This window comes from Perca flavescens, chromosome 24, assembly GCF_004354835.1.
Source record: "Perca flavescens isolate YP-PL-M2 chromosome 24, PFLA_1.0, whole genome shotgun sequence".
Classification (NCBI taxonomy): Eukaryota; Metazoa; Chordata; class Actinopteri; order Perciformes; family Percidae; genus Perca; species Perca flavescens.
In genome coordinates this window covers 4,410,994-4,424,559 of record NC_041354.1, presented here as the reverse complement: position 1 = coordinate 4,424,559, position 13,566 = coordinate 4,410,994, and the positions used below count along the sequence as shown (strand labels likewise).

Sequence of the window (13,566 nt, the reverse complement as noted above, 5' to 3'; positions counted from 1 at the left end):
CACGATGCTGGCTGCAGACCCAGACCAGGTGTTCAATGTGGATACAGGTGGATCCCTAACTTCACGTAAACTCAGATTACAAGGAAGAACAAAAACAATGATACAGTTTCTTGGACACTTATATATTGCCATGTTGATGTATTGATACTTTAATAGTCTATATTTCAACGTTTCATTTCCGGGATTGTTTAGGGGAAATTCTGCCGGATGTTTGTCCCCTTCTTCTTTCTTTGTGTTGCCATTTCTAAACTCCGGTGGATTTGTGAGGACTATGGTTAACTGCTCCTCAGATCTCTGCAGGGTAAATCCAGACAGCTAGCCAGACTATCTGTCCAATCGGAGTTTTCTGTTGCACGACTAAAATAACTTTTGAATGTACACGTTCCACAAAAACAAGTTCCTTCCCGAGACTGTTTTGCTGAGGCACCGTCATTGAGTCGAGCGCTTAGCGCCGCCCAAGACGATTGTGATTGGTTTAAAGAAATCCCAACAAACCAGAGCACGTTTTTCTCCCATCCCAGAATGTTTTGTGGACTAGCCAGACCCTCCTCCGCAGCGCTGTGGAGGTAAATCTGGCATTGCAAGACTCATATTTTAATTAGGAGCTTACGTTTAAATGTTGGCCTGATTTTAAAAGCTGCTGCAGAACAGAATTCTGCCCAAACCAAAGTACAGGTCCATAAAGAAATGGTTTTCCCAATTTGGTGTAAGTGATTGACTGGCCTGCATAGAACCCATCCAACATCTCTGGGATGAACTGAAAGGCTGACTGTGACCTATGTCTAATTGTCCAACACCAAAACTTTGTGGGAAGTCTTAGCATATTAGTGTCCATGGGTTGGCATGAGACATTTAGCAATCCTAAAAGGAGGCAATGTTTATGTGTCCAAATACTTGTTTTGCCTACAGGATGTGAGGAAATGGTTGCCTTTTATTTGGACCTGCCAAATAGTGCTCATCTTTTTGTGCGATCTACATGTACAGTATATGGTTGTCAGTTGCTTTTGTTTTACAAATTAAGATTATGCCTCTCTAATTGTGTTTTCACCAAGGTCGGTATTCACCAAATTAGGGTAGAAGTGCTGATCTTGAAGGACCGGAGAAGTCGCCAGACAGAGCAGTGCATCAATAAGAAATCATACCGAGAGCTGAGCATCACAAGGCAAACAACTGTTCTCTCTAAATGCCCAAAAATGTCAGATCTGGACAAACTTAAAAGATAAGGAACAAAAGAAAGCCCACACACACACACACACACACACACACACACACACACACACACACACACACACACACACACACACAGACACCTCACAAATAGATCTCGCTCTCCAAAAGTACACAAGTGTATGGCAAGCCACTGTATAAATTATATGACATGAGAGAAATGAAAAATGAATGCATTGCAAACACAATCTATTGAAACTGAAAGAGCGTATCAATTGCATAAATATGTTTACTTGCATTATGTTTTATTCCGTTATTATTCAAGTAATGGCATCAGAAGCAGTGTAGTTTGTGTCTCAGGAAGTGTTGGTATTCTCGTGTCCATCTGTCCATGTCTGCTCCTGATCACTACTACTGCAGGCACAGAGATCGCTTCTGTACTTGTAGAAAAGTTTGAGAATGCTATTATCTACCCAACTGGAAACATTATTCAGTGGAAATTGTGTTGAAATAACAAATAATCATATAAACACTTGCTTCCCCTCAACCTCAAATACATATTCATGCCTTGACTGCCTCTCGCGTCTTTGCCCCCCACCCCCGTTGATGAAGCGATATTTTGTTTGTATGAGAGCCCACAAGCCAGCTCCACTCATGTGAAATGGCGAGTGAGTGAAAAAACATTGTTTTAATGAAATGTGAAAAAAAACCGCTTCATCACAAAGTTCATTTTTAAGCAGGAAGTTAAAGAGAAATATCATAAAACACGAGAATGTTGACACATTAAACTGAAACTAAAATATCATCAGTGTTGGCTAATTTTTGTTCCCAAATAAGCTGATTTATTTTTGCTAATAATATGTTGGATTAATGGCAATGTATATTTTCATATATTTCATTTACATTTTTGAAGAAAAAAAAAAACTTTCTGAAAAATTATCAATCAATAATTTGGTGGCCCTTCTGCAGTAACTCTGAGGACCCCCCTAGAGGTCCCGGACCCCCTGTTGAAGATCTTTAGTGTAGGGCCACGTTCAGCCCCGACAAAACAAAGCAACACATCTTTTTAAACTGAAACGGGGGTGCGTTGAACGCACTGTTGTGTGCACAAGCGCTGTGCCTTTTTATTACCATGAGTTTACATGCAGGTCTCTGCTAATTGGGTACCACCTGTGACACAGCCAAAAAACGAGAGCCACTCCCACCAAAAGCGAGAAAACATATCTCAAAGTTGTTACACACCATTTCACATCGCTTTGTCGTTCAACCAGGAAACCGAAGCAAAACAGTGCACACCGTTTTGAGATTGAACGTGCCCCATGTCTTTCAGGAAGTGGGCAGGGTCAGACTGACGTGCACATATGAGGGTTGTGGTGTGGGACTCAATTTAGCTCAACAAGCAACAAGTGTTGTGGAGGCAATCAGGCCATACTGGGAGATTCTTTCAGATGGATGCAGAAGGGAGAAGGAAGGTACGTCCCATGTCCCGTATCTGATAGCTCTTCGGCTGAAACGGAAGTTGTTCTGTCCCCTCCTCGGTGAAGGCCATCTCAAAGCTCTTATTTCTGCCCCGAGGAGCGAGCATCGAGGAGGGATCATCGAGGAGCTATAGGCGAGGATAAACAAGAGCAGCCTTCCCTGAAGCTGTACAGCTGAAGGAGTTGCTAACTCCGTCCCAAAAAGCTGACAAATTCATGTGACGCTTCAGAGGTCAGACGTCTCATCCCTCTAAAACACATTTGCTCGTTTCCTCTCCTCTCCCATGATTTCCTCAGGTCTTTACTGTGCATCCTCGGTGGGACGGACTAAGACGCGAGGAAGGAAGGCAAGTGGAGGAGCTAGGGATGCAATGTAAGGACCTGGGATGCAGCAAATGAAGGCTGCTGCAGGCTGAGGCTGGAGAGCATGTTAAGCTGCTGGAGAAACACCCCGAGAGACTGTTTCTGATTGAAGATGAAGACGCTGAAAGACTATTCTTTTAAAACCTGAACTGCAAGACAGAGCGCAGAGTCAAGTAGAGGCTGGAGCTGCACCCCTGTGTGTTGGCCGTCTCGATGAGTGCCGACCTGGAGTGGAGGTCGCCTTAAGACACGTGTTCGTTGAGTCAGCAGGCCCATCTTCAGACGCGAACAAAAGAACTTCATGGGTGAGTCAGTTTGACACAACACAAACAAAATAGTTGCACTCATCCAGGCTAATTAGTCTCATCCTCAACATGCATGGAGGAGACAGGGGTTTTTGTTACCGGCCAAGTTAGCAGTTAGTTGCGGTGTTCTTTGGTGTTTAACGAGCCCGGTTAGCTAATTGGTTGAGGCCTATAGCAAAATGCAGTGCATTTTGAGTACCCGGATGCTGCACTATATATATATATATAAATGGTCAAAAAGTTGAGTATTGACACCTGCAATGGTCGCCATCTTGGCTACATAGCAGAAAGGGAGGGACCACCAAACTTCCACCACAACCCATAAAAAAAAGTGAGGCCGAGGAAGCTGCAGTGGTTGCGGCTGCTTTGGAAAACAGCGGAGGGCACGACGCCAGTGGATAATCGCCACCTCACGGGGGAACTGGGCACACATAACAAGCAAGAAACGGTAAAAGCCCGTTCATTTTTGAGTGAGGAAACACGCCGGCAGACAATTGGGTAGAAAATCCACTTCCATGACACTACTTCCCTGTCGAAAATCACTTAATGCGCTAATACCATAGACTGTTAATATTCATGGACAGAGCATGTGTGACGTCACCCATTGGTTTGTGGGGATCTGCTATCCGTCGTCGAGTTCGCCGTTACGGGCGCACCCATCCTGGTTGCGGATGTGACGATTTTAGAGTGAGGAGTGAGGGAGGAGCCACGTTACGTTACACACTTTCACTGGCAACCACGCCCTAAAACATTTTAAAATCAACAAGACTGAATATCAGAAAATGAATATCATTCTCTGCTGTAGAAGACTTAAAACTAGCGATTGGGACCATAAACTCATTATGAAAATGTTTACTGAGGTAATAAATCAAGTGAGAAGTGGGTCACTTTCTCATAGACTTCTACAGAAACTGACCTCCTTTTGCAACTGCACGTATCGCCCTCTGCTCGAATTCAGATAGAATGCAGCTTTAAGGCACTTCTGCATTTGCAGCACTTTGCCGAACCGGATGCATGGCCATTAACATTTACAGTCAATGGCTAATACGTTCATGTGTAGGCTACACAGTGTACCAGATGGAAGTGTACGGAAGTAATTGTGACACAGCAATCCTTTTTTTAATTCTGTGTCATCATCTTCTGTGGTTATTCAACTGCAATGGAGAATATTTGGTACCTAAAAACACTCGGAAAGCTGCAACTTGTAAAATATCGATCTTCAACAATAATAGATGATGTAATCCGATGTCTTTATTCCAAGATATCATCCACATCAAGCTATTAGTGAGAGATCTGACCTAATTTGAAACCAGGTGGACCTGTATGAGCTATAGATCCACCACTTCTGGAGACATTTGTCCATGCAGGGCTGCTGAATGCACCCAGGTGTTTGTTTAAGGTCACAGAACGCCTCTGTTTGCCCCCATCCACACCCCCCCCCAGTTCTAGGCCAATCTTTTCTCCAAACAAGGGCTCGTCGATGAACATCCCTGGGCTAACGAGCGCCTCATCGATTCGTTCAGGACAAGGAGAGATAAGAGAACAAACAGGCTGAGAGGCGAAGGAGGGGGATGGTGGGGCAAAGAGACAGGGAGAACGAGGCAAAGGATTTCATACAGCCATGTTTTTTTTAACTAAAAGGTCTTCGGTTCGTTCCACCTGCAAATCGCCTCCGAAGCCGATCTGTACGAAACACCTTATTATATGTTAAATGTCAGGGCTGTATCATTAACAGGCTGCTCACTTGTATGACTGAACAATGATTCACCGGGCTGGAACTGATCCCGGCGACACCTAAGCGTGGTGTTCGTGTCACATTACCACTGTACCTGTGAGAAGCGTTCACTTCATGCTGCTGTTAAGTTCTTGTGCTAATAATATCATCTCTCTGTTTATCTGCAGGAAAGCAGTGGGCTGAAAGAGTTGATCTTAAGTGACAAACTTTTTATTTCAACTGCAAAAGAGTTAAACTCACCGGCAACACGAGTGTACTGTGCTGATTTCAAAAGGCATAACATGGGCCTGAAAGTGAATGTAGTTTAGGTCAGAGGTCATGTAAATAGCAAATATGTTCTGTGCAAATCTCACTTTTGTGCCTTTCTTTTTTCTCAAACCCCTAATGTGCTGCCACACTAGTACCAATCTGCAAATATTCACCTCTTAAGAATAAAGGCGAATGTGACACTATGACACATCTACACAAAGCTTAAAGTGATGGTTCGGAGTAATTTCACCCTAGGGTCCTTTGCACCATGACCTCGAGCCAAACACCCCCCCAGAAGCTTTTTTCAGCTGGGTCTAGCATTGGTAGGGTGACCAGATTTCCCGGAGCTAAAACGGGACACTTTGCACGTGACCGTAGTGCTCGTGCACGCACACGCTTTTTAACGTGAACATGTGCCAGCCCAGGTCAGACATATCCACAGACAGTAACTTCATTATTTTGATCGTAGGCTCCTCATCTAATAATAGTGTTTTTTTCCTGTAAAATTAACAAAAATGCAGCAACAGCCTTTTTCAGTTTAGTTTGAGATTTATGTTGAGATTTTTTCTAAAAAAAGAATCTTTGAAGTGTTATTTATTCCAATAACACCAAAAGAATTTAAAATTATTTCTTGAAAATTTTGAGCATAACCACTTCATTTCCTGCATTCTGGTGATTTTTATGCATACATTTCTACCTTTTTCTGAATCAATGTATACTGCAACCTGCAAATATCTGTAGCCTAGGCATCATTTAGGCTACTCCTCCTTCCTGTTTGGCGTCTTTTGGTGAGGAAGTAACCTCCTTAAATGTGCATATGACAATTATTCACCTCAATGATACATTAATTCATTTTAATTTATAATAGACCCCTGGACTGTAATATTTCAGATGTGTTTGAGCAAGATTTCTGCTCATGTCTAAAACTTTGTGCACCTTCAAAATACAGTATATGTGTTCTCTGTGATTTGGAGGAGACAATGAGTCGTGACATTGAGAAAAATAAAGTTAGGTTAGTAGAGAAGAATAAAGAATAAAGTCATTAAATTTCAGAAACTAATCTATACCTGCACCATATAGTCTGCTGTGCATTACGTGATTGCTCTGCTGATACAGCAGATCTCAGACCTCCTGACTGACACAGAGTCCCCTTGGGTCTCTGGTCTCTGAATGAGACAAATAGTTTAGCTAGTGAAGTAACTGAACGCTGCTCTACATCGGAGGTGGAAAACGGAAACTACAGAAATAAATGGGGCACAAACGCAACACATCTACCGCAGCATGCCCACAGCTGAGCGCGTCCATAAACCTGAAGCTGCGCTGCATTTTACAGAAAGAGTGGACACAAGCAGGTCTGCTTCAGAGCTCCGTGTGTCTGAGTCTGAACCGTAGACTGGAAACGTCACGTCACAGGAACTTCAAACTAAATCATTAGCATTGCGCTCCTAAACTTTGTGTTGATGGCATCAATGTAGGCTATTACACTGATTTGGCAAGGATTCCTCCCAAAACTTCACCCGGCTTTCTTCATGGAGAGACGGTTGCTAGGTGATATCAACAAATACAGCATGGTCGGACCCCCGCATGTAGCTGCCCGTCCTCGGAAAAATAAATGGACAAAGTTACATTCGGGGCTAAACTCAAAACATTCGGGGCTGAAGACCCGGCAACATCGGCTGACGCCACTTCTGGTGTAAACCGGGACATTTTAGCGTCCCGACAGGCTTTTGTCGGAACTCGGGACAAACAATTGAAAATCGGGACTGTCCCAGTCAAATCGGGACGTCTGCTCACCCTAAGCATTGGGAGAGTTAGCATAGCAGCGTTATCAGCTGAATAGCTTAGCGCAGGGGCTAATGGACCCACGTTTGTATCTGGTAAATGACCCCACTAATAATGCCCGAAATGATACCAAACGTCTACACTAGTACATATAGGTTATGTACTCATTAAACGATGGATTGGAAAGTTTGTAAGTACACCAGAAGTTTATGAACACTTGCCTGCTTGAGTGCTTAGGGCTGTCTACAAATTACTACACCGAAAAGAGATGCAACAAAAATATTTTTTAATTTAACTTTTTTTTTTAACTAAGTGCTGTAGTATAACTAGCAGGGGACAAGTAATAACTGAGGTAAGTTTGGAGACATTATTTACACCTTATTTAATCATCAAATTTATAAATATTTTTGTTGTATCTCTTTTCGGTGTAGTAATTTGTAGACGGTCCCTAAGCACTCTAACTGCATGTAGCAGCAGCAGCAGCTGCATCATTTGGGGCATTACTAGTGGGGTCATTTACGAAATACAAACGTGGGTCCATTAGCCCCTGCGCTAAGCTATTCAGCTGATAACGCTGCTACGCTAACTCTCCCAATGTTAGACCCAGCTGAAAAAAGCTTCTGGGGGGGTGTTTGGCTCGAGGTCATGGTGCAAAGGACTCTAAGGTGAAATTACCCCGAACCATCACTTTAACGTGCTATTGTCTTTAGGTGAGCTGTAAAGGTGAAAATAATCGCCAGTGTATGAAAAACCTCCTGAAAATGTCCAATTAATTGAACGATTATTTGCCTTTTTTATTTTTTATTTTTTTTTACATTATAATAGTTATCTATTTAAGGAAACTTAATATTTATTTGGGTTACATCCTGTTAATTGAGTATGCGTGAGTAGTATAGATGACCTGGTATCATTTTTATATGCATTTAAATGACCTAAATCTTCCTTGTGTTTTGTCATTTTAAAGTATATCCTGTATGATTCAGTGTTGCATAGCTTGAATTTAACTAATGCTTTCACTTACAGATCGTTTTCTGTCACACACTTCCATGTCACTGGCGCAAAATGAACAATTATTTTTTACGAAACTCATACTCAATGTTGGATTATATTACTGGGGAACTACTAGGATATCATTAGGGCCTGAGCGCCGACAGCGGCTTAACATACTCAAAAACTCACCAATATTGGCGGTCGCATCAAACTTGGTAAAAATGTACGTATTTTATGGGTTTCGGGAATAGGCACACAAAAATGGCTCGCTAGCTTGTTGGGATATGTCAAACCTGATCCTTCCATTATGCCGTACACATACACAAAAGGGAATTGAATCCTTTGTAAATATCAAACTAAGACCTCCCAGTCACAACAAGGACTCTCAATGATAGCTGTCTCAAAAGCGTAAGCTATCAAATGAGGCAGGTTGCTTGTTTGGGGACGGTGGAAGGAGGGATGAGGGCCAATTCTTCTTAGTGTCAGCGATAAAAATCCATCTGATTGAAATCGCAGGTCATTATGATATGAGGAGTAGACTGCTAGAGAGATGGGTAGAGGGGAGAAAGAGAAGAGTGGCTGCACAATTGCTGAGGTGCTCCTTTCTTTTCATTTTTCAGATGAAAGCTAATTACGCGGTGTGGCGAGAAGACGGGGCGGCGTGCATAATGCAGGAAACGGGGAGCCGAGGTGGTTAATTGGGGTATGTGATTACACAGGGCTGTAGTTAGAGGGAATTAGGCAACAACACACTCTGCAGCACAGCTCATCATGGAGAGAGTGAAAGGAGCAGGCGATAGTGCTGATATCCTCTGCACTCAGCACACCTTGCTTGCTGTAGACACTCTATGAGGCCTGCAGACTGAGATCTGACTTTTAGATTTCAAGTTAAACTACAACGCTCCAACGTTTACTTCTTTGGCCTTCAGTTTTGGTTCCTGCATTGCAAATCTTTGAGGTCACTTGGCATTAAAAAGCTTATCCGGTTCTTTAACATCTCTTGAATTTTCTTTTGAATACTCAGTGCCACAGATGCATTTCAGATACCCTGTTTTTTTTTTAAATAATATGAAGTTGCATAGCAATAAGCGACAATGCCAATGCCAATATTCTGTATGCAGAGAAACAGAAGCCACATATGCAACTTCCTACAATTTTTAACTTGCCAAAAGAAGGTTGATTTAGCAACTTGGTGCTAAGCACGTTCCTCAAAGCTCTAGTATTCACATTTCCCACCAAATCCATCCCACTTTCAAGATTCAAACCATCAACCTTCTACTTACGAGACAATCCGCCCATTTTGAAGTTCCTACCGAGCTGTGAACCCCATCAAAGAGAACATTTGGATTTGCGGCCTGACCTGGCAGCGCCTTCCCTCTTATGTGGTCAAATCAGCCGTAGTGGAGGATGCATGAACCCTTTCTCACTATGAGCACTATCGATGACACTCCAACGACCCACACTCTAAATTACCCAACATTACCTTCCATGCTAGATGGTCTTTATTGATCAGCATGTTATTGTTATGTCTCCCTGCCTCTCCATGTCTTTTATGTTGAAGAACAAAAGAGCTGGCAATGAAAAGACACTGGAAGGGTGAGTTACCCTTCTGCTACACAACTAAAGTGAGCGTTCGACTGGGTGTCACTGGTTATAAGTCCGGCCAAACACATATTTATGAGGCAGAAGAGAAGGAATTGTAACATCAGGAGCATCCATCTTCCTGCGTCTTTATCTCTTACCCTCAATCGGTCGTTGGCATCACTCACCTCGGGTCAATACGGATCACCTGTGAATGTTTGAGGAAAGCGCTCTCTTGTCCCTACAGCCACACTCTAAGAAATCAATCTGTAAAATAACAGAAATAGCTCTGGCAGCTCATTATCTGAACTTTGCCCCGTGATAAAAAAAACGGAAATTACGTGTGTAGCTGCAGGTAAAAAATACAGAACATTTTCTGTTAGGCCTTTATACAATTCTCTCAGTTAGTAAACTTCTGAAAAAGTTGAAAAAAACATCAAAAAGATTAAAAAAAGTACAATTGAGAATCGCCTTCTACGGACAATTTGCTGTTAAAATATAGAGTCATATAACTGTTAAAACACTGCTATTTCTTTGTGTGAGGTACTGTTGTGGGATCTTTGCATGAATATAAATCTCTGCCACATCAGCGCTCTCGTGTCCAGTTCTTGCTCTCCTTCCAGTTGTGACCCGGCCGCTCCTTTTTCCCAGAGGCCTGTTGTGTCCGGCGAGCCCTCTCGACCAGAAATGGTGACCTCTTGTATCAAAGCAGACGAAGTAGCACACATCAAAGGTGCCGAGCCCTCTGAAATAAAAACCGTGTGTTGTTGCCGGATGGCCGTTCGCCTTTGAACCCCCCTCGCCCCGATCTGCGTTACAAAGCTTCAATTAGCCACAACATAGGAAGCGTAGTCTCCCCCCCTCCTTCCATCTCTCATTCTTGATTCACAGACGCTTTGTTTTCGGTGAATTATTCCTGCCTAGTCAGCTGCTGTTATTGTTAATCCATTTTAACCACCCACACAATGATGAAGGCAACTCGAACATGAGAGCAAACATAGGCAGATTAGCCTGAATGCATTAGAGGCGTTGGATGTATGAAAGGGTGGTTAGCATGATACTTAGTTGCGGCAGCTATGGATTGATTTAACCCTTGTGTTGTCTTCCCGTCCACCATGCAACTTTTTTTTTTTTTTTTTTTGGTCAACATTTTATTCATAATTTCTAAATTTTTTGTCTCTTTTTTAGACACTCTTGTCAATATTTTTTTTTAAATGTTATAAAATTGAATAAAACACCCAAATTCAATGAAAGTAGTGAACTGCTCATTTGTTTTACTTGTGAAGAGCGTTGTATGGAACTATCCACGTTATTTCTTTTGGGACAGTTTGGGTGTTAGAAATCCAAATTTCTGATATAAAAACTTTTTATTGCAACGGGTCAAATGTTTTCAAACATTTGACCCGTTTTCAAAAAGTTTTTGGACAACAGGAGGGTAAAGAGATTTTCCAGGGTATTTGGGATTGATTAGATAGTATTCAGGGGAGACAGGAACTAAGAGAGGGATGGGTGGCACATGTGTCAGGTTCAAAAGTTGTGCTTTGCTGCACAAGGAAACTCTGCAGGTGTTTGAAGGAGAAGATGTGCTTGGGACAAACACCAGGAACAAAAGAAGGACAAGAGTAAGAGTTCAAATGTTACCAAACAATTGATCTAAAGCATATAGAGATAGAAAGAAATGTGTGCAGGTTAAATCTTAAATTGCATTACTATGTTCCTGACCCACAGAAGGAATAATCTCTCAAGAACTCATCATTTTTTATATATTTTCTTTGAAAAACCACACATTATGAAGAAAAATCCAGAAAACTGGGTCTTGGTTGGGATGGGTATTACAAATACACCTTACACCATCAGTATCAGTACCATCAATTCACCTACACCAACAGAGCTGGGGGTGTCATGTGATGATCAGCCACTAGATGTCACTCTAAGACGTGATAAAAATCTAAAGGCTCGGCCTGCCGTGCAAGTGTCGTCTGAGCACATTGATTCTCTAATAAAATATCAGCAAGTTGTGGGTGCAAAATAATGACAACGTATTGAATATAAGGATCCAACACTTTTGTTTGAAAACATTTTATACTTCTGATCTAAAAAATACTTGATAGTGAAAATGATAAAAGGGTGATACTGTATTTGAATTAAGCACAAATCTTGTTTTTTTTTCTTCTTCTTAGTTTCACCTAAACACTTCTGTTTTTAACACTAGAGTTTGAATGATGTCACTTTGTTTTTGGGGGGTGGGGGGTGAAAATCGTCCAAATCGTGACAGTTTTTCAAAATATGTGTAAAGCTGGTATTCAAAATTAAGGGTTATCATTGTTTCACTTTTAACATCCAAAATATTAAAAAGGAAGTAAACAAACGGTTGTTATTGCAATATTCCCAGATGCTTAATTAGATGTTTAAAATTAGCTGGTGGTCAATATGAAGAAAAAAAAAAAGTCTATTTCTAAATGGTGGATATCTAATTGTGGAGAAAAAAAGTCCTTTTGCGTTGGCCACTCTAATAACTGGCTATAAAAAAAGATGTCTTTATTATCCATATTTGCTTCGAACCACCTAGTGCTCATAGTAAGCCACCTCTCTTCAACAGATTGCCATTCAACCTAATTTATGCAGGGTAACCTTTTGTAAAATGTCCATATGCTTGATATGCCTCCCTTCACACAGGCGTGTGCTAAGCAGGCTCACTGTTAACACAGATGGACCAAACTGTTGCAGAAATTGAGGTGAACATCTGTATGGAAGAGATCTAATGTACCCTATTGCTATTATATTGCTGTCCCATATGGAAACAATCCTCAGTGTGTGTATGGAATAGAAGGCAGCCGCATGTGTGCGCTAATGCGAATGCATAGGATGGGGAAATGTTGTCCATTTTGTGGACACACGGGCCTTTTTGATTTTTAATTGTAATTGTAATCCTCTCCACTTGAGGACTTGGAAATGCATCGTTTGAACCCCCCCCCCCCTCCACACACACAGGCCTACAGACCACCTCCCTCATCCCTCCATCCCTCTACCGCCCACCCCCCTTCTCCTCCTGTGCTGAAGATGTGGAGTATTCAACGGCTGCCCACTTCTCGCCGGCGTGTAGCATTAAATGGTGTAATCCCACTGAAATGTAAATCACAGTTCTTGAAAACAAATTACGCACAAAGATAACAGGGCCAGCGCTCTATCAATAAGGCATCAGAAAGGGCCCTGAGCAGTTTGTGTGTGTGTGTGTGTGTGTGTGTGTGTGTGTGTGTGTGATATATATATTTTCATTGAGGTCCAAATTGCAGCAGGCCTGTTATCAGGGGTAATGGTGAGCTTTCAACCAAGCCAGGTTGATTACAAGGTTATAGTAAACAATCCCGTCTAACTGCTGTGGACAGACTGAAAGGGGGGGGGGGGGGGGCAGATGGGAGTGCACATCACATTCATCAAGCAGATTCAAACGAGCGCTCAGGGTTTCGATGGGTGCCATCACCGGCTCCCCGGTCCCTCTAACTCATGATAATTGCCCCTATTTCTGCGTCTCCTTTGGTGATTTTTTTTCTCTCTGCAGACCTTCACTTAGTTATCCCATCTCTCCATCAAGCTGGTTGTAATATTAGGAGAGATGGAATTTGTGAAAGCGATTGTCAATTTGTCAGCTGCTAGGGTCTCAAAACGGATGTTGAATGTAGGAAAAAAGCTCCATCTGAAAATGATGGTAAAAACCCGATGAGACAGAACACGGTAACTGATGGGCGCGCTGGTAAAAGTACGACATCTATTGGAGGAGTGATTCATTTGACATCTCATTCCGCTCAACATTTATTTTCTCGCAGTCATAGATGCTTATCTATCTGTCGAAGACAACATCTGTTTTCCTGTGTCAAATGCAGCTTTCTTACATGTCTTCTCTTTGAATGTGTGCTGC

General features: G+C 42.2%; 1 long non-coding RNA gene across 1 annotated transcript; it reads left to right on the top strand.

Moving 5' to 3' along the window:
- The first annotated feature begins 2,524 nt into the window (after positions 1-2,524).
- Positions 2,525-8,828, top strand: LOC114551228 (uncharacterized). Its single transcript, XR_003691879.1, has 3 exons — positions 2,525-2,639; positions 2,943-3,313; positions 8,690-8,828. It is a non-coding gene; the product is annotated as an uncharacterized LOC114551228 (long non-coding RNA).
- Positions 8,829-13,566: the final 4,738 nt, after the last annotated feature.